The following is a 20,547-nucleotide window of genomic DNA, read 5'->3' as shown; positions in this document are numbered from 1 at the left end:
GCTTCGGAGAAGGTTGTAACTGTCTCAGAATCAATAGATAGGGGGATTTTACAGGAAACATAGGCACTTCCAGAGAATGGTCCCTTGGATATGGATTTGTCTCTCTCCTTTCGCTACCAATGCCAAGCTTTTCATTTTAATACCAGGCTTTTAGATAGCTAAAGTGAATTGAGATGACCTTTATTCTTCAGTGATCAGCCATGAGACTTTCTCCTGTTCTCTCTCTATCAGTTGTTATACTATACCTATCTATGTGGTTGTTATCTGTCCCACAACAGGTTTCATGTAGCTTATAATTTTACCTTTAAATACAGTAACTAAAAGCAGTTTTAAATCTCCCCTTCTCATATTTATCCTCAGAACTGGATCCCAGAGGTTAAAATATAAATTTTCCTCTAGTAGTGTGTATTTTTACTGATTAAGCCTTGCAGATGCTTCTTGGCCCTGGATCTTACCTTCTCAAATGTAGAGTGCAGCTTCTTTGCCTAATGTTAAGAGTGACCAAAAACCTGAGGCTGAGCAAAAGCTCTAAACTGTGATAACTGTCACCTCCAAATAAATATTGATTTTTAAGTGTCAATTCTTAATAAAGACAGCTTTCAAAGACCAATAAACCAAATTATCATGCAATAAAATATATTTCATAACTCTAGTTTAAATATGTGCCAAAGCTTTTATAGTGTAACAAACTCTTGCATGAGGAGCAGAGGCAGAAGCAACCCAGACTTGTCAGACCTTTTGGCAGCTCCTTTTATTGTTTCTACTTTGAGCAGGGTGGGCTGAACCTGAATGTGACGGCCAAGGCAAAAACAGGTCATGCCATCTGCTAATATGAAATCACAGGATTGTAGTAATTTCTTTATTTTTTTTAAACCCCTTTTTATAAGTTTTTAAAAAAGACTGATGCTTTCTCAACTACCACGGCATGGTCAGGAGTCAGTTTCCTTGAGCTGACTGTACAGGTGCCTGGTTTATTTGGGGATGTTTAAAAGAAATGCATAAGTAGTTTGTGTTCCCTACAAAGTGTTCTTCTCCTGTGTGTGCTTAATTTCATTCACTATCTCAGTTCTCTTAATTTTTTCATCCTCTGCAATTTCTCATGACACAAACTTTGTCAACTTTGCTCTTCACCATGGCCTTCAAATCATTAATAAATATCCCAGGCACATGTCATATTTTTAATCTTGGGGGCACCCTACATGGAAGTCCTTTCCATGCTGAGATAGACCATTTGTTCCTCCTCTTTGTTTCCATTCCCTCAACTGCAGGCTTTTTTTCTCCTCCTATCCATGCAGGACTTTACCTCTCATCTTGTGGTCACTAAGTTTCCTTTATAGCCTCTTCTCAGGAACTTTATCAAAAGCCTTTTGAAGGTCTAAATAAAAAACAGACACTGGTTGTCCTTTATCCACTGTTTTGTTAACTCTTTTAAAGATCCTGAAGAGGTTTGAGGTCTCTTCTGAGACAGAGGTCATTCTAGTTTGTCCCTACCATATCACCCTCACCTACCGCTCCTGCTGCATAAAAATGTCTAATGTCTCCCTCGCACCAGGAGTGTTGCTAAAGAACAGAAAGCAGAGGGAGATACTTGTCTATGGAGACTTTTCCTTACAGCCTTCTAGCTGGTTGGTTTATGCAGCCTTTAAGCCCTGAGGTAAGGAAACAGGAAAACAGATTAATAGACATAGCAATCTCCCCCAAGATACTTCTAGATAAACACAGCCTTGGGCATTTAGAAAGTCGGATTTATTACACCTTAAAAGAGGTTACTGAAAACCACGGCTGTTTTATTTTAAAGTATGCAGCCGAAGGCATGCACTTCTTTAATCTCTGCCACTCTTTCCTGATAGACAACCAAAAGCACAGGTCCCAGGGTTTAGAAACAGTTGTGTATAAACTGGAAACAATCTCAGCAAGCCTTTAGAACAATGAAGATCTCTTTGGGGGCACTGAAGTGGATTTGAACTAAAGCCAAAACACATTTCCAGTGCACAAGCTGTACAGAAACAGACACAAATGCACAATTGATACTGGTAGGGTAATATAATTGCCAACATTTTCCTGGAAAAAAATGAGAATGCAGACAGTGATGTTTGAAGATAGGTGGTTTTTTTTATGCTCAAAACAGCACTGAAGAGCAAACCCAGGCCTCAGTGTTTGGCTGTGCTGGAAGTCTGGGATCCCAGTTGTGACTCTTGTTGCCTGAAAAGTGGCACTACCACTCACTCCTCATCCCTGGTTGAGCATATCCCAAGCACCTGCACTGTACTCTTGGTGGGTGCATTGCATAGACCCAGCTCAGTTTAAGTATTTACTTTTGGGAACCATTGAATTTTTTCACTCATTTTACCTGAGCTAAAAGTCTTTTAAAAGAGGGCTTTGCCATTCAGCATTAATTTTCTTCTTTACCTCCACAAAGGAAGGAACATGTATTTGTTGATTTGCTTTTGACATGTGAAGGAAAGGCTCATAGTCCTAGTTACTCTCCTTTTGTAATTTTTTCCCCCTTGCATGATCCCATTCCCTCCCCTCAGTTTCCAACAAACGGGTAAGTAAGTACTGTAATTGGAAATGATCTGACTCTTCAAAAGGCTCCCTTCTCTTAGAATTTGAGGTCAAGCACCCACCAACATGGGCTTATGTGAGAAGGGGCTAATTTACACCAATTTCCATGCCAGGTTTATAATTTAGTAATAAAACTCTGTAAGATTCTTTTGCAGACCCTCTGACTTTTGTTGCTCCTTTTTGACCATGAGCATCTGCAAATTTTGGGTGCTCCCTTCCCCTTAAAAAGATATTTTTGTACTTGCTAAATGTGTTACTTTTTGATACTTGTGAGAAGAAGGATTAAACTCAGGTCTCATTGATGCCGTGCTGGTCTGGATTTTAAAAAAATTATACAAAATCATCAAGAGTGATCTCAGTTCTGAAAGGAACTACTGATCCCTCTGGAGATGCCTAGGGCTGCTAGAAAACTATAAACCCAGCACTGTTCATAGTCATAACTGCTAAAATGAGTACCATAGTTCTGGGACTAGAGCACGCTGGGCTGGGTGTTGTAAGATTCCCTTTTTTTTCAAACTGGTTCCTGGCTCAGATACATCCACCTGCACATGTAAAGGGCACCCACACATGCAGAAGAAATCTGCTGATAATGTTTGTTAGGGATTGGGGCTAGCACTTAATATTTTTTCTTCCCTTCCACTGCATCTTCACAACCCTCCCTGGATACTCCTTGTCCCCAGCATTTGGATTTGTCTTTTTCTGCACTGCCTGAAGCACAGTTTGCTCATGCTTAGGTGATTTACTAAAGGCTGCATAACCACTTGGAAATATGCAAGGCTGTTTTTGGCAGTGCTGGTGTAGATATTTCAGTGCCCTGCCTCAGATTGATAGTGTTGTGCAGGGAAGAGAAGGCAGCTCTGGAAAACATTTGAGTTCAAAAGGAAGAAGAATCTCTTTAATCACTCAGGCTCTCAGGAAACTCAAGACTCAGAGGGACAGTTTCCTCACAGTTGGGACTGTCCCAGAAAATCAGTGGCATTTGAAAGCAAGATCACAGCCAAGGAAAGCGCTGCAGTGATGGAAAGGGCCCCAGCCAGTGTGAGTGAAATGGCTACTGCCTCTGCTGCAGCCAATAACTGGCAGAGAGACTTGGGGTTCAGTATTGCAGAGAGAACAGCATATTTAGCAATGTTACCTTTTCTTTTTGAAATATCTGTGAGGGTTTGGATCATATAATCAGCTTTTAAAATGAGTATGGCACAAGGAACTATCTGAAGTCTCCTCAGATTATATTCAGGGCTTCATCCAGCAATTTCTTGCTTTCTTTTTTCTCTTTCTCCACCTTCCTAAATATATATATCCTGACTGACTCCTATGAGATTAATTCAAACGGAGCAACAGCTGGATTAGACCTTAATCCCTTTTCCATCCATTTAAATCATCCTGAATGGCGAGGGATTGCGGTGTGCTCCAGCGCTGGCCTAAGATTCATTTTATTCTGGCATCTTGTTGTTTTGCATCTGTTTTCTGTCTTTTTTTTTTTTTTTTTTGGCAAATTCTCTGTCTTCAGTTGTATTTGTAACTTGCAATCTTACCAGTATGGTCTGGCAATGACATTCGTCTTGAGGGGACCACTTTTCCCCGGTCTTGCTCTGCAACAGCCAGTTGATTCTTATGAAACATCCCTCTCTCATCCGCCTGGCTCTGCTCTGCAGCTTCATGGGGTATGAACTTTGAAAGGCTCAACTCAGATTATCCACATTTATAATTGGTTTTTTTTCGTAGCAGTACATCCTCCCCGCAACCAGCCACTAGCTGCCCAAATAGCAGAGGGTGTGCTACTACACAGAAACCTCTTTGATACAGAGTTTCCTTAAGGGAAGCGGCGGTCACATCCCAGCCACCAAGCTCCCGTCAATCTGGCAATCAAGTTCAGCAGGAAGCACCTCCCTGCCCAGCCTGAACTGCGGCGGCGGGACGGGCACACAATGACCAAAGCAGTGACACTCCACCTCTGCAGAGCGAGCAGCCCAGCTCCGTGCAGCCCCGGCCCGGCCCCTGAACACTGCACAGGGGCGGTTCCCCGGTCGGGGGTCGGGACGGGAGGGAGGGAGGCGGCGGGCGGGCCGCGGGCCGCTGGAGGTGCCCTGAGGGCCGCGCTGCCGGGGAGCGGCCGGGGCAGGGCGGCGGCGGGGCCGGGCCCGCCCGCCCGAACGCGGGGTCGTGACGCCCTCTGGTGGGGGCGGCGCGGCGCGGCCGGGCGGGGAGCGGGCAGCGGAGCCCAGGCCGGGCCGGGGCAGCCGTGGGAGGCCGCGGGCGCAGGCTGTGCTGGAGGCGCTTGTGTCCGTATGGGTCTGGGCAGAGATTCGAGTGTTGACGCGGGCTCAGGTGTGGGCGTCACTAGGGGTGAGCGAACGCCGCCGCCTCCCAGCCCAGAGAGCCACCTCGTGTTTTAGCTATGCGGATAATCCAATGTGTTGCTCTCGGCCCCCACAGCCTCTTGAAGCCCCTTGGGTGGAGATTGGGCACTGCTGTAATTTAAGAGGAAACGACTTGGCCATCCCTGTTCCCGGAGAAGTAAAGCAGCCCGTGGCAGCACTCAGTGAAAGCCCAGGCCTCGGCAGGGGAGCCAGACTGAGCTGATCCCTCCAGGAACGTCCGGCGCATGATGCAGGTGCAGCAGGCACTAGAGGTGTAATCACTGCCTCTGCAGGGTTTGCCCTGGCCCTCTTATGCTGCCAGGCTGGAGTGCCAGGTGGCAGGAGAGGGGTTAGAATCAGACTCATTTCGGTTGGAAAGGACCTTTTAGATTATCAAGTCCAACAACGCAGCAATGCAAAGTCCACCACCAGGTCATGTCCCCGACTGCCACATCTTCATGTCTTTAAAATTCCTCCAGGGATGGGAACTCCACTAGTTTCCTGGGCAGCCTGTTCCAATGTTGACAACCCTTTCAGTGAAGAATTCTTTTCCTAATATCTAGTCTAAACCTAGAAATAAATATAAAACCTAAAAATAGATCAAATAGGTGCCACCAATAGCCAGATGGCAGCAGCTTAGTGAGAGCATATACCTTCATTTTCTCTCTCATTTTTTCACTCTTGCCCTGCCTAGCTTTGGTGTGTTTGGTTTTGTTTTGGGTTTTTTTTGCTGCATCCTGCTTTTGTTTTGTTGTGTCCTGAAGATGCCTGTCTATTAAAAGCTGAAAGGTTTGAAATGATGGTTGAACCAGCTGAAAATTTTAGCTGGTATAGGTGTGCTTCTTGTGTCTTACTGAGCTAGGTTTGCTCACTCTTAGACACAGTTTTGCATCGACTAGATCAGGAGAAACCATCTAAGTGTCACCTATGTTTGAGATACCTATAATGGATTTTTGTACTTGCTAAATGGATTATTTTGGGGGGCTTCAGAAAAAAAGTGTGTTCGCCCTTCCAGCCACATGCAAGAGGTGCTTGTGGATTTCAGAGCTGAAAGCCTTTCTAGCAACAAGCTCCTGAAGTAGGGAGGGTGCTCTTTGCTATCTGGCATCAAACATGTTTTGAAAGTGTTGTTTGCTCATTGTCATTGGTGCCAGCCCAGATCTCTGTTTGCCAGTGCTGGTGGTTTGGCACCACTGATCTAGAGTGAGATCAAACAAGGGGGAATATGGAGCCAGAGTCTCAGTTTATTTACCCTAGTGTGAGTGAATGGAGAAATGCCAGTGTTAAATGTAGGTAAGCAAATACATAATCTGTCACTTAGACTCATTTTGACACTTGGTAAGAATAACTTAGAAAGCATCCTGTTGGACTACAGTAAAAAAGCAAAGATTGTGTGTATCTACTTTATCCATACGCTTCTTACTAAGGAAGAGGTTTGTAGCCCAAACCATTAGGAAAACGAAACATGAATGTTGCCTAGCTCCATAGACCTGTCGCCCCATGTAACTTTCATATCTATAATTTCCCTTCTCTGGAATGTGTTTATCTCTTCAGCAAGAAGAATAATAACTAGTATATGAAATACATTAATTCTCTTAAATTGCTTATAAGTGTCAAGTAGAGATTCAAAGTAACCAAACCAAAATACCACCTTAAAATACATTTTGGTACACCAATTGAACCATTGTACAATAAAGAATAGACAAAGTCCATACATGTATTTTCAATATTATTTTATTATGCATAAGATTTTTTAGTTGTTACATGCTGACAGGATTCTTAGTAGCTTGACACAACTGATTTTTTTTTTTTTCCTGGGGAATATTTGTAGGGGGTAAGCAAGCAACTCAGTCCATCAGGGAAGCTGGGAGCACTGATCTTTTGTTCCTGATGAGTGTGGTCAAGTGATCCTATATTTCACCATTTCTGATTTGTATGTGTAGCTGGGGGTCTGTGTTTCCCAAACCAAAATGAGTAAGGTAATTGAAGTTGTTATGTTCAAATTTCCTTTTATTTTTTTAATTTGTATGAAAGAAGTAGTAGAATTAGTTTTAGCTCGTATCTGTAAACCACTCTCTCAGTGTGAATTTGAAGGTATGCCCTTTAAAGTCTGCTGCAGGCAATGGACAACTGTGTTTGCAAGTAGGCAAACATTATTTAACCCTTAGGTAATGTTGTGTTGAAATGGTTTAAGTATTTTGATTATTCATGTTTTTTTCTGCTGAGTTTCACAGCTAGTCTATTGAATGAATTTACTACCAGCTATTGAAACAGCAGCATTTAAGTAAATATCATACAGTATTTTTGCAAGGCTGTTTTTTGTTTTTCAAAAGTCTAAATATTGAAGCAGAGACTTGATTCAAAATGTCTCATTTTGCTAATCAAGGAAAAGAAATATCTGCTCTCTGTCCGGTATTCTGAGTTTTGGCATTCTCTTGACTAGTCATGCATGAATTACTGTGGACAACAAATAACTCAGACAATAATTTCAAATGAATAACTGAGAAACTCACAACAATGTCTGCAGATTAAAAAAGGGACTTTTAAATTGAGTAAGTTATTCACTGTGAACTATCCATTCAGCCATTACTGTGCAGTAACTCTTCTTCATGTGGGGCTGTGGAAAACATTAGCACCTTGCTCCTATCTCTGCAGGATAAATATGGCTTGTTGCATGTCAGACCAGTGGTTAGGTAAGACGTCTACAGTGAATGGTTTCCAGGATTTTCCTTCTAGGCCAACAGTTTGTAAACAGCCTTTCAAAGTGCTGTGAAAATGGTTCAATTTTCCCTTGGCCTCTGGATAATAAGTGGCAGGAACCCTGTGATTCACTGTGTCTTCTCCAGTTCTTGTGACAGTGAAGTCCAGGGTTAGAAGCCAGTTTCTTTTGGATTTCCTTCATGGCTGAAATTTGTTAACAAGAACTTGATTACTACAGTGGAAGTAACTTAGGAGGTAAGTGGCTACTTCTGGCTATTTGCTGAGGCAATCAATTGCACTAATAGTGTAGCAGCAATCCCCTGCTGCTACTTTAGGTGTTCTTCCAATTTCAATAGCATTTCCCCCCTGTAGAGTGAAGGATTTTGCAACTAAAGGCATTGCATGCTCCAGGCCTTTTATCAAGCTGTGGTTGGGTGACAATAGCTTTGTTACACTCAAACAGACTCTGTGGGATATATATAACCTTCCTCACCTTCAGAGCAGAATTGTAGCTACCTGCATATATTCCTGACTCTTTGCTTGGTCTGGGCTGCCTCGTTTGTGTATATCAGGAGCATGTTGAATACTATTGAGTGAGATTGTGGCAAGTACCTTTGTCTGTTGAAGGTAACAAATTACGCCTAAATTTTTGGGAGTGTGGTCAGAGATCACAGGCAGAAACAGGACTATATTTTTATGAGAAATGTGTAAATATGAAGCAAAAAGTCTTGCTATGGTAATGGCTGTAGGCAAATGGTAGTTGGTTCAAATGAAGGGCAAGGTGATGATAATCAAGATAACTTTTTATGTTAATGCATGTCTTTCCGTTGGCTAATCCTATGCCCATTTTTTTTTTCAATTGTGTTTAATTTTCTCCTTCCTTCTCCTATCTGCAGATATAATGTAGCACAGATTGTTACGTTTCTGTCTCACCTTTCAGGCGCTGCCAAAGGCAAATGACCTTCATCCCAGCATTTTTCTATGGTGAGCTTTGCCTGGAATTGGAGAAAGGAAAAAACTGAAGTGAACAGCTCACTGTGACCATGCAGCTTGAGTCACTTGAACCATGTCAGATGGGAAACTATTCTTAGTGGTGTTTCTGTGTAGTCAGCTTATCTTCCAAGGAGAAAAGAAACCTTTTTTTTGGGTGGGTGCTTCACCTTTCACCAGGAGATTTGCTTGGCCTCTTTTGCTGCTCTGACACATTTGTTCCCTCATGGTTTTTTGTGTGTTATCTTTGCCAGTAAAAGTGCTGGATCTCACAGAATGAAGACAGTTAGGCAAACAAGGTAATCACTGAGGCTTTTATCAGTCAGTTCCTCACAATTAAACTGAGCAACATTTATCTAGGAAAACATAGCATTGCTCTGCCTGGCGAATTTCCATTACTCTTGCATAATGTGGATACATTTGGCGTAGACATACCATGAGGTTCAAGTCTCAGGAAAGGATGCCAAGTAGTCACATCTGCTGGCTTGGGTGCCAGAGCAAACACTCCACATTGCCTGAGTCAGGGCTTATGCTTCTTTTGGAGTTCAGAAGAATAGTGGAGGGAAAATTGTCTGCGTAAAGGAATTTCAGCTGAATGTTTATATAGCTCTCAGATTTCTTTGTGGTGCTCTGACATCTCAGCACTGATTATCACCTAGATAACTGTTCTCCCAACACCAGGATGCCTCTTTAAAGGTCAGTGAGACAATATGCTAGGAAAGCACTAGGCTGATAATTTAATGTGACTTTTATGAGACAAAGATGTGGAATTCTGTGTTGTATTACTTTCAAGATCCCACCTATTTGTAAGTTGTGGTGTATGCAAGTGGTTACTCAGAAATCCAAAGAAGTTAAATTTCCTCATAGTCCCAAGAACACTTCCCCAGTGGGAGGAATTGCTGGTAGATTGCTCTCATTCACAATTGCCTTGTTAAGCTCATGTACACTGATATCACAAGGAAAACTACCCTTTTTTTTTCTTTAATTCTTCCTTGGGAACAATAATTGGACACAACCAATAATTTGTCAATTAAATTCCCCATTTGATTTCATAACTCCTGAGAAATGGCTTGCCTTACAGATAGTAGGGACTCACATATGTCCTAACTATTGAATGCAAAAGTGCAGTTATACAGTTCAGCATGATAAACTTGGTACAAACAGTTGACATTGAGAAAGTAGCTGTTTTCTTTGCCAGTGGAAGTAAAAGATATACAGTGAGAGGGTTTAAAAGGTCAATACAGAAAGTATACATCTCTTATGCCAACAGCAACAACAAAAAAGTGTGCAAGTGAAAGGATGGAGGAAAGGTAAGCCTGGGGAAGTTGTCACAGTTCAAAACTAAGTATGCAAAATTCCCACAACTATCTCAAGGTGTGCATATCAGAGATTACTTTTACTTACTCAGATCAGTTGTACTTCTGTAAGCCCTCTGAAAACAGAATCAGCAGTAGGAGACATACCAGGTAGTTACTACCCAGCATCACTTCACTATAGCAGGGCTGCCTTAAGATGATAATTTTACAAGAATGAAATAGAGCATGCACCACATCACAAGCATCAGCATCATGTAGATTTTGAGGGGGAGAGTCAAGGAACATTTGAGATGTTTTCCCTTAGGAGGACTTCCCTAGAATATTTTGTGGATCTTAAGCTGAAGTTTTACTTCTTCAGACCTACTTCTTCAACATTTCCTTTATTAGTTAAAGGCACAGATGTTCATGAAGCTTAAATTTCAGAACAAAAATCACACATTTTTCTTAAACAGCCTGAAATAGGTATGTCCAAGTGTTCCTGGCAAAAATGGCTGATAGCCTTGGAACTGGAAATGAACCATGCCACCGGAGTCAGACATATCTAGCAACTTCTGTGAGAGCTGGATTTAGCACTTGGAAATCATATCTTGGCAGTGACACATGGGGTTTGTGTCTCATTCAAAAATAATTAATTCATCCAGGTATTTGATGGTATACTTTACAAGAAGCAAACATAGACTCCATCCATGTGATACATCATTTACTGCTAGCAATTTTACACAGATGTTATTCTTCACTTCAAAAGGAAAGTTCAGCCAGTGTCTTCTGTGAGATACACTTTATTATGACTGTCTTCAGCAGAGATCAACACAGATCTGAGATAAAGAGAGGCATTTGACTGTTTCATCAGGCTTTGTCTCAACTAAAGGAGGGGACAGGCATGGTCGGTGCTAAGAGGCAGATGCAGCCCAGTCTTAGTGAGTGGGTACAGGAACAATGCAAGTCCTATCATGGCAAGCTTGGCTGTGCTTGAGGCTTTAAGCAGAGCTTATGGAAGGGGCTATGCTACTTTTCTGAATTCCTGTGCTTATTTCTCAGTTAGCAGATCTGTGGGTGTTGTCAGGAGTCTAGCCTCTTTGGCTGACTTCTTCCAAATGTGATCTGGATCCGAAGCATCCAGCTTCCTCCTGAAGTGAAATACATGCTTCTTAATGCACTGCTGAAACCTGAATAAGCTGTTTAAAGAAAATTTTGTATATTAGTCCTCAGTAGCCAAGTTAAGTTTGCAGTGAGCTCAGACCAGGCTGCTCAGGGCTTCATCTGGTTGGGTCTTGAAAACTTCCGAGAGTGGAGGCTGCACAGCCTCTTCATTTTCATGGAGAATGGACACTTTCAATAGTTCAGTTTGCTGCCATCAAAGGTAGAAGCTCCACACACCTTCAGCCAGGCTACTCCCTCTTTCTGACAAATGTCGAGTTTCCTTTTCATTACTGAGATTGTAGATTGTCAAGATGCTTTGTCACAGAAAATAGATTCAGTAAAGCAGAGTGGAGGTTCAAAGAGAATTGTGGGCAGTTTTAGCATCAAAATCCTAGACACTGAAGCTGTACCACTGAATTGTGCCACCACACCTGTGGACAGCTGAACCAAACAAACTAACTTCTTGTGCCATAGCTTTAAAAGTCTCTAGATGAGACGTTTAGGTATGAGGTATTGTGGACTGTGTTTAGAAACTTGGAGTTTTCTGTTAATTCCAAAAATGCTCCCCCTTTCCCGTGTCCTGCAGAAACTATGCATATCCCCATACTTGCAAATGGTCTTTAAAATCAAAATTTTGTTTTAATTGAGCAACAATGATGGTACTTTTGTATTTACTGTGGTTTATTTCACTAAATAGGATTTAGGCTATTTCTCATATCCAGAATTGCTTCAAGTGGTCTACCAGACAGAAGCCTCTTACAGCAGGACTATTTTTTGACATGGATAGTTGTGGAGAAAGGGCAAACACAATCCACTTGCAAAGCTCCATTCTAAAAATAATCTTGCAACAAGCTACATTATAAAAGAGTAGCCCTAAAAGCAAAAGCCCCCACATGGACAGTCCTTCAATTATTTCTCTGCATCAGCCTCCTGAGAATGAAATGTGATCATGACTGACCATAGGGAAGTGATCTATAGCTGAAATGAAGCAGCAATGACTAAAGGTCTGCAATGGCTAAAGGTCTACATGAAATTGAAGAGTTTATTTGCTGAATTACTATGCAAATTTAACAATTAAATCTTCTTTCAGCTCCTAAGGGAATAAGGGGGATTACTAAAGAGAAGGAATTTGACACTATTGAGAAAAAAGAGATGGAATTGGAAGGATTCTCTGCTGTTGATCAATTCTGCCCTGCACAGTAGGCATCACAGCAGTTACTAGGAGTTACTACAGAGATTTCCAGGAAGATTTGTACAAAGCAAGGGAAGTACAATGAGGAAATATAAAACCTCCACTGCGTAAGTCAACTTTTATTTGTTTGTCTGTTTGCAAAACTGAACCATAAATTTATCTTCAAGACCTCGAGTGAACTCCACACTTCTTGCTTCTGTATACAACCATCTCAAAATAACCTTAAGAAAAGAAAAAAATAAGTCAACCAAGAAACAACAACTCTCTTTGGTTTGACTGATCTGAGCCTTTCTAAACTTACTTATTTATTTATTTTCATCATCCCCTTTCTGTGCTTGGTAGTTTGAACAAGAGACTTCTGTTTTGACAGCCTGTCTCCTGGGTTCCCCACTGAAAAGGCCAAAGCTCCCAGTGAAGCAGCAGTAGCTGCCTTTAAACAGGAGCTGAGCACTTCTTGCTTTCCTGTGCTGCATGCAAATGGAGAGGCTCAGTGTTACCCAGCTCGGCCAAGCTTCTCCCTAATGTGCCTTCTGCATGGCAGTGGCCGCTACAAGTGATCATCCAGTGTGTCCGTGAGCTTGTTAATGTTCCTGACCCTGGTGCACTGATCACCCGCTGCGGCAGGGGACTCGTCATCTGTACAAACAGCGTTTGCAGAGCCCGCAGCCTCCCGGCTGTACGTGACAGAGGGCTCTGCTTTATGCTCTGCCTGTTCAGCAGAGCTCAGTGAAGGGCAGCTGCCCCTTCCATGCTCGTAAGTAACACTTCCATGACAACACCTTTGGCTCATTAGTTTTGTTTATTTCGTTCTAGAATGGCGGTATATTTTCTAGCATTTTTTAAAGTGTGCTAAAGAATGGGCCATCATATCTGTTACTAAGCTACCCATGGGGTAATTCGGGAAAATGCTCAAGGCTTTGTAAACAGAGGAGAGATGATCACATGGGAGAAACTATATTTACTCCTTCAACCCCCACCTCACCACCTGATCCTCCGCTGCAGTGCCAGTACCAGAGCCCAAAACATACATTTGTATTCACACATGCGTGAAAATGTGTTTAATAAAGTGAGAAACTCAAAATCCCAAATTGACAAAATCTAAAGCAAAGGTAGTCAAGGCACTGCCCTCTTCTACGTTCCTGTTTGTTCATTTCTTTGATGGAGGAAAAAGTGATGCTGCCTTCCCTCTGCCAAGGGGAAACCAGCCCCAGAAGGGTGAAGGGGGGATGAACTCATATGGGAGTGGGAAGCAGGTGAGTTATCATGGTGTTGGTGAAAGTATATGTTTGAGCTGACACGTGTAGTGGTTTTCTTGGGGCCACACAGCAGCTCTGGGCTGCCAAGGCACAGGCCTTGGCATTCACACCTCAATTTTAACCTGGCAGTGCCCTCCCAGTCAGGAATTTGAAGCTATAAAATCTGTGCCAGTATGAGATTTCAGTGCCAAAACTTGGGAAAAATCTTATAGTCACTTGGCACCATGAAACATGCCCTAAATTGACAACACAGAAGTGAAGAAAAGACTGAAACATGTGAAATCTCCATTTAGTAATGTAAAATCCTTTGCTCATTACCCTCTCATCCCCCCAAAAAAGTAATCTTATCATTCTATATGAGGATTTACTTTCCTCCCTAAACCTCTTAAAATCTGGTTAAATCTCTATAGTCTAAGAAAAAAAATGTTAAATTTCACAGCACAAATATTTCAAAGCACTTCTGTGTGGAAGATCATACATGTGCAGTGGATATTCCCAAATTTTTGTTATTTTTTGCTAAATCTGAATAGTCCTTTTTTGCTCCTGATAACTGGAGCATGTGGGCACAGATGAAGAATAGCAACACAATTGTTTTTGTGTTTTCTGCACACACCTGCCCATAATAAGTACAGCAACTCTCATTGCTGCTATGAACTCTACACAAGAGCAGCAGCCAGGCAGATACAACAGGCCAGGGATAAGGATTCATACAACAGAAAATAAAGTAGGATTAGTGCAGGTGTGAAGGAGGACAGAGGCAGCAGTGCACCTCAGCTAGCTCTCAGGTAAGAGAGAGAGAAAAGGGTGCACAGTATGCTGCTCCCTCAAAAGATACTGTGAGCAGAAGGGGGAGAGAAAATAAGGGACTGACCACTGGTTAAAAAAACACAAGAGAAAATGTCACCTTCAGGGAGGAGGTGCTTCTGTAAGTGCTGATTCAGGTATAGTCTGAACCAGGGCAGAGAGATATTGAAATGAAAAGGCTTTTGTTTACTTTTAAAAATTGCTGTGCAACGATTATCTACTTGGGTCTCTGCCACTTTCTTCCCAGCAGTTTCTCCCTCCTATAACCTGGTGTTTCTTATTTGCAGTGGCAGTTTGGCTCACAAGCTGTTCTCTGCCAGCTTACCTGCTACCCAAGCCTGCTTTCACAGTAACCACAAATCCTCTACTGCTCCTTTCCTTTGCTGACAGCACTTCCTGGAGTAAATATCACCTGGTAGCTCAACTTCAAAGCCCACAAAATGTGGCATGCATCAGGTCACACTTCCTTTGTTGTCACCAGTGTTCTCCATGTCAGGATGGGAATAAGAAGAAAAGACACAAATTGTGACTGAGGTATGCTAAGCCTTCAATGCCTAATTGCTGTAAGCCAGAATGCCCATCCCTTAGTTTTATAAGCATCAGCTGAACTCACAAAATTAGGTAAAAGGAAAAAAAATACACCCTGAGGCAAATTTTCTCATTAAAGTTAAACATTTTTCTCTTGAACAGCAGGGTCTATAAAGGAAACGCTGATACAACCTTAACCTTGGTAGCACAAGCACTGGGGCTGTGTTAATCAATGGAAAGAGCAGTATCAGTGCTTCAAGCATTAGTAAGAATCCCTGAGATCTTTGCATAGAGTGGTACAAAAAAACCAAAACCAAGTCAGAACTCAGCAAAAAAGGCTTAAAAATTTCCCTTCCTCTGCTGAGGTTCAAAGGCTTCTTTCTCTATCTCTGATAGGAAAACAATATGAAAATAAAGTGTCATTTATGCATAATCTTAAAGCTGAAGATAAGTCCTATCTGCATGCAGATCTTGACAGCTTGGGGCCAGAAGAAAGTAGCCACATGTTACTACATATGTAGAAGCTGTGTGCATGTGGCAGAACAGTTGTGACAGGGACAGCCTGTTACTAGGAAGCAGATATGCTGAGCTTCAGGTTCATGTTACCAGGAGACTCGAAAAAGTTGAAACTCAGCCTAGCCAGGCTGCCAATGGCCTCTAATGAAAATTTCCATTTGGAAAAGCTTGATGTTGACTTGGCATGGCACCAAACAAGCAGCCTGCTGCAAAATTTTACACCAATTGTATTTCTCCTAATTAAACCCTGTCTGACCTCAGCATTAAGAAACAATTTGTTTCAGGATATAACCAGCACACATAAGCAATTACATTCTGTTTGCCCTATTAACATTTTTTGGCTTCTACGCTTTCCAGTGCTTCTACTATTGCAAATGCTGCATGGGAGCCAGAGATATAGAAAGTGTGGAGTGTCTAAAATCTTTTGTTGGGTAGAGAGGGAAGGGAGGAGAGAAACAGAAGCTTCAACTGAAAGTATCATCAACTTTCAGTCATACGATAGGCACCCAGAAGTAGTGATCAGATGGTGCCTTCAAGTTTATCAGGGACAATGAAAGACAGAAATGAAGTGACTTATGCAAACCACTGAGAACATATATATCAGTATTCTACAATGAAAAAAAATGACAATATAATTATTCTCTCTCCTAACCTGTTATTTTTCATTCAGTTCTCTAACTTGTGCTTTTCACCAGTCAGTTAGCAATGTCAGAAAGGACAGCCTTTGGTGCCCTGGCTGTGAAACACTACCTCTAGCAGTCCACAGGATGCACTTGTCTCTGTCTTTCTGAGGGTCAGGGAAAAGTGGCTGTTGTAAGACAAGAGATTTGGAGGTGAAGGTGGGGCCATGCTTCACCTCCAATACTGAGGGGTATCTGTGGAGAATTTTCCAGTTCCTTAAGGGTCTTTCTCACTGACAACTTCAGTATCCCTCAGGCACAGAGAGGAGAATTATTCAGAACCATATAGGATGTAAGAATATTATAATCATTTGTGCATCATGGTTTCTTCACAAATCAATGCTCTGGAAGACCTCTATCCCCTGAATATAGGTTGGTTCTCAAGGACCTAGTTTGGAGTCTGGAGGTGAGGAGTCTGGAGGAAGGAGTGAAAGGAGAAGGGGGTGGCCTGTTGACCACACTTTCTGCAACATACAGAGGATGGATAAAATGTAAAAGGCAGTTGTAGACAGCAGAGGAAAGAGAGGAATGAAACAAATGAGGTGTGTCTCAAACAAGACAAATCAGCTACAGTTTGGAGATTTCAACATTTTTAGTCTACAATGGGGTAGAGCTAAAAGCTAGATTAGACCTTTCTGTGTTTGTTTTCCATTGTGAGACTGAAGAAGACTTTCTAGTGTACAGATATTCAAGGAACTGTCTGGAAAATAGCAGCAAAATGTGTTTGTGCCAAGGCCATTAACCCTCTATTCTTGCCAACATCAAATTAAATAAACTGAGAAAACAATTTGCATAACACTGTCACAGCGATATACAGTCAAGGCAACCTTTTGGAAGACTGAGCTTATGAAGAGGTTTAGTAGAGTAGACACAGTCAGTGACTGCATGGTAAGGCCTGGGAGTGGCCGAGTGTGACTTTTGGAAACAAGTGCCGCAGATCTACGCACAGCTCCAACATACAGCTGTATTGGGCTCCTGCACAGCTCTTTGGGGCCACAAAATACAGCCTTCTGCTTTGAACTCTGTGCAGACTGCTGGCAAGTTTTCATGGTGGTCTTCTAGAGGCTGATGAGACCCAGAAATGTACATAAATATGCGAGCCATTTGAAAGCAACAAGAGAGCAGCAAACAAGAGTCTGGAGAACATGGAGTCAGCTTGAGTGAAAATGTCTAAAACGATCACTTCTGTCAGTATCTGTACCTGCTCTTGCTCTTTACAAGCAGTTGAACCATCTCTTTGAGCAGAACAGCAGCAGCCACTTCCCTGCCCTGCTTTCACTGGAACTAAGCACATGAGACACTTCTGTACCAGATTTGTGTCCTGGCTATTTTTTATGTTCACATAACAGCGAATGGAGTAGCAGGATGTGCAATCCAGAACGCAAGATCTGAAACTCTGAGATAGGACACAAAACAATATAAGGCACATCTGGAGTCTGAAATCTTTATGCTAAACAGTTACAGCTATTTACAGTTGTTTCAGATCTGCTGTGGATTAGCAAAAATGAAATAAAAAATGTATGTATGGATAATTATCATAGTATGCTTTAACTTGAGAGATTCTTTCAGCTCTCAAGAAAACATTTAAGACTGAGTAAATGAAAATGCGCATTTTACACATTGTCTATGCGCATTCTTTTCAATGAATTTGCATATTTAAACAATTGTCTGTAAAGAATGTGTTGTTCAATCCCACAGATAAATCCAAGAGAGCATGGCTAAATCCTGTGCTAACTCATTGAAAGTATAAATCTTAATTTTATTTAAGTACCAACTCATGTAGTTTAATTTTCTTTCTTCTTCTGATTTTGTTCCCCCATCTCAGTCTCATCAAAAACAAAACAAACACTCAAATGCAACCTATCTTAGAATCTTGAAAGGCTAAGAAAAATCCCTACAAGAAGAGAAGCCCTCTAAGCTTTCTCATGGAATTGCCTGGGAGCAGATACAACATTTTCTTTACAGTCGATTGTGTAAATATGAAAATACCTGGAAATGGAATATATTTAGGCAAGTTTTAAAATGCATAATATTTATTCAACTCTAATAGCTTTTTATTAGGAGTCAATAGGGTCTATCAACTAAATGGGTATTTCAACCATTTTCAATAGCCACATTATTTACTCAATAGACCATAATGATTCTGAAGGAGGCATTAGGGCCTATTATGCAAATCTCTTTGTATTGTAGGTGTATTCAAAAATAGTGAAATTTTGACCCTGGCTGTTCCACAGATCCTGATGCTGTCGCTCTTTAGAAAGCAAATTTTGTAAACCTAGTTTGAATGAAATAGAAAGGTTAGAAGAAGCACAGTGGAAATAATAGATTTTTTTTTTTGGTTGGGCTGCAGAGCAGAGAATATAAAACAGTTTTAGTTCAGCTGGAAGCAGTCTTTTTCTTTAACAAAATATATTTTAAAAAAAGAAAAAAATGTGTCTTAGAAGAAATATTTCCTTCCTCACATAATGTTTTCACTCATTTTTTACCCAATAGCTACACAAATAACTTTATTGCATTTTTGGCTGGTTAAAACATTCTCCCAGGAGACCTGCAATGAATAACCTGCTTGACACTGGATGTGAGCAGGAGAGGTTTGAACAAGAATTTAGACCTTTGCTAAGATGGCAATGCCAGTCACCCAGCACTCCAGCTGGTCAGTCCTCTAATTTCTTTCCAGATATACTGCTGACAAATTGTTTCAGGCTGACTGGGAACAAATTTTTTAAAAAATAAATTACTGCAGGTAAAAAACCTATAGAAATGGCCCATTTGTAATGGTATGGGGAAATCCTAATAGCACTTGGTAGGTGGCCTGATTCAAAACTAATAGGTATTAATGGAGATGTTTCATACAATTTCAGTGGGCTTTGGCTCTGTGTTCCTAGTTGCACACCAGCCAGAAATAGATTTCTTTAGGGATACTTATTAAAATTCTAAGGGACACATATAACCAAAAAAGATACTTCTGACTCACTTAAACAGCATGAAACTCTCTCAAATTCAGCTGAAAGTGTCAAAAAAGGTGTCTTCATTCTTATCAAATATTGAAAAAAGCATTTTTGAAATAAAGAAATATGTAGGTCTATATTCAACAATTTAACATAGAGCAATGAATCCTGGACTACAACATCCAGACTAACTCAAGGACCACGGGGCAAAATATTTTATACACATTTCTTTATAGCTTGTACAAAGTTTTTAGTACTGGGTGGATGCTGCTGCCTGGTGCTTTGCCTCTTCAGTGTGTCTTTAGAGAATTGAAAATTACATTAACATGACATTAAAAAAACACCAAACTGACATTCTTAATTTGCTATGTAATGCAAAGTTCTTTTGGTTTGAAGGGCTCCTTTTATTTCTTTTTATTTTAAATGCTGAAATATTCAGAACCAAACAAATGACCAAATGACTGGGTCTGCTTCTGTCAGGAGCAGATATATAGAACATCTGCAGAAAAACTTACGTGCCACTTAGATGCAGCAACAACAATGACTTAGTTACATTCTTTATATGTGTATAATTAAGTCTAATCAGTGTTTTCAAGAAAGGGCACAGTCTCTGGTGAGGCAGGGTTTGTAGAAAGAAGCAATATTTTGTATGAAATCATACTGTTTGGAATTATGTGCACAGAATGAATGGACATACATTCTTGGTTGTGTACAGCTGGTGTATTTGGAGAAAACCAGATGGACTTCTGCATTCAGACCCTTCATCATGTTCTGTTCATCAGAATTAATTTGCAATTACAGCCTGGAGGATGACCAAGATTATACAACTATGTTACATTATATGGTATACTCCTCATATCCTTCTCTGAGGACCACATGAGGTAAGTTAGCCACACTGCCACTTGTAGCTTCCTTAGTTTTACTAGTTGCAGCAGGTAGGTTTTCTTCACAAAATAATGTTGCTAGTGAACATCAGCCCTGGTCTCCACAAACCAAGAGCTGACACTGAGAGCATCCCATCCCATGATGGTGTAGCTGGGTAGCTGTTCTTGCTGTTCAGGAGCTTAGAGGAGTGAGTGTGAGGTAAAACTGGACAGTGCATAAGGATCAACCAGAAATGAGGGTGAAGACTTGAGTGACTTGACTATCTTGAAAAAGGAACCCCAACCTTGCTATGCTTGTCTAGATTTTATTTGTGTTTTATGGTCTCACACCAGCAACCACAAAACTTCCATTTTCTTTTATTTCTTTCTTTTTTCTTTTACCATGTCTTGTGAGAAAGAGTTATTGAAATGAGTTTTGGGGCTGATGAATACCCTGGAGGTGCTTTGGCCCATTGCTTTCTTCTAGACCATTTGCCTTTAACTCTCACTTGAGCTTCTGTTCGACGAAGTTAATAGCTGCAAATTCTTCAGGGATGGTTTGTTAAATCATGTCCAAGAAAATAAATATAATGAATGAACAATCTCAGGAGAAAGCCCTGACATTTAAAAAAAAATGTAAATGAGTCTCAGAAGTATCAAGCTACAAAATAGACAAAGTACATTAGCAA

The sequence above is a fragment of the Motacilla alba genome, chromosome 3, assembly GCF_015832195.1.
Source record: "Motacilla alba alba isolate MOTALB_02 chromosome 3, Motacilla_alba_V1.0_pri, whole genome shotgun sequence".
Lineage (NCBI taxonomy): Eukaryota > Metazoa > Chordata > Aves > Passeriformes > Motacillidae > Motacilla > Motacilla alba.
The sequence above is the reverse complement of the archived record's forward strand: the minus strand, read 5'-3'. Positions refer to the sequence as shown.